The sequence below is a fragment of the Trypanosoma cruzi genome, genomic scaffold, assembly GCF_000209065.1.
Source record: "Trypanosoma cruzi strain CL Brener 1047053516927 genomic scaffold, whole genome shotgun sequence".
NCBI classification, from domain to species: domain Eukaryota; phylum Euglenozoa; class Kinetoplastea; order Trypanosomatida; family Trypanosomatidae; genus Trypanosoma; species Trypanosoma cruzi.
Window position 1 is genome coordinate 7,015 of NW_001849327.1, and position 1,300 is coordinate 8,314.

The 1,300-nt window shown below is 53.1% G+C and overlaps 1 pseudogene, besides 3 other annotated features; it reads right to left on the minus strand.

Annotated features, from left to right (window-relative positions):
• On the minus strand, positions 1–399 carry Tc00.1047053410337.10 (annotated as a pseudogene).
• Positions 1–853: a sequence feature (haploid, Esmeraldo-like haplotype).
• Positions 619–647: a microsatellite.
• Positions 854–1,300: a sequence feature (areas not merged during assembly with more than two copies in the genome that could not be assigned to a particular haplotype).

Consider the following 1,300-nt stretch of genomic DNA (forward strand, 5'->3'; position numbering starts at 1 on the left):
TTCAATCTATAGTGGAAACCTTTATCCTCGGCGTGACCTTCAGGAAATGCAATCATCACTCCACCAGCACGGACAAGAGAAGGCGCAGCAAATAAATCCCTCATTCCACTTTTGCCAGACCCACTTTTTTGGTACCACCTGCGTCTTCATCGGCACATAAATGTCAAATGGTTGCGGCATTCGCACATCCCCTGACTGCTGCCCTTCCGCGTTAGCAGCTCCAAATCCACAGCAAAAAATCACGACGAGAAGCAGCACCGCGGAAGCAAACACACGCCGGGACATGTTGGGCCTCTGCGGCTCACTCTCTCCTCCTTCCCTCCTCCTTCCGCTGGATCCGGTCACGCGGCGACGGTTGTGTGTGCGGGGAGCCTTGACTGCAGCAACACGTGAGAGCATACAAATATGTGTGAGCGGTGTGTGTGTGCCTTTCAGAGCCTTACAATTTCACAGTAGCGATTCGCGCTTGTTTTCTTTCTTTCCTAGCGTGACTGTGTTCAACAAGTGAAGAGTACAGCAGCAACAGCGGCAATACACCAGGCACGTCCGTGAGGAGCAGAACACCCACGCAGAGAGCAGGATACAAGAGAATCCGGAAGGGGCGACTCCACTCTAGCCCACAGACACACACACGCACACACGCACACCATCGCAGCGCCGTCAGTCCGTGGGTGAGAGGTTTTGGCCTTCCACACAACAAACGCACACACCGCCAGCAATCAACCACCAATGGACGAGGAAAAGACACACGCCACCGCCTCCAGTTCAATCCCACGGACAACGAGATACGGCCACAGCCCGCTGCCAACACACAACGCACACGGAGCGAGCAATCACCCAAGGAGCCACACGCGGGAGCGATCCTCATCCATTCATGACGCGGCGACAAAATTTCCAGCCATTCCACCCACAACAGTCGCAGCCCACCGTGCGCATCACACCCGCAGGAAGAGTGACTCGCCGTGCGCGCTCCCTCTCCCCTCCTTCCCTTCATGCCCACTAAAGGAAGCAGCAGCCACCCGCACGCACTACAAAAGAAGCATTACAATTCACTGCAATGTGCATCTTGTGCGTGCATGTGGTTGTGTGCGCCTGCAGACACACGAAGCAAAGAAGTAAAAACAGGAGCAGAGCATGTGAAGGGACGCACAAACAAAAATGTACAGCAGAGGTGCATGGCAGAAATAACAGGACTGCTCAGACTCATGATACTGCACTGCAGACCAAGCAGAGGCAATTCAAAGAAGATTTATTTAAAATAATTAGAAAAAACAATTCCCTTTCATCATATATTAGCCCC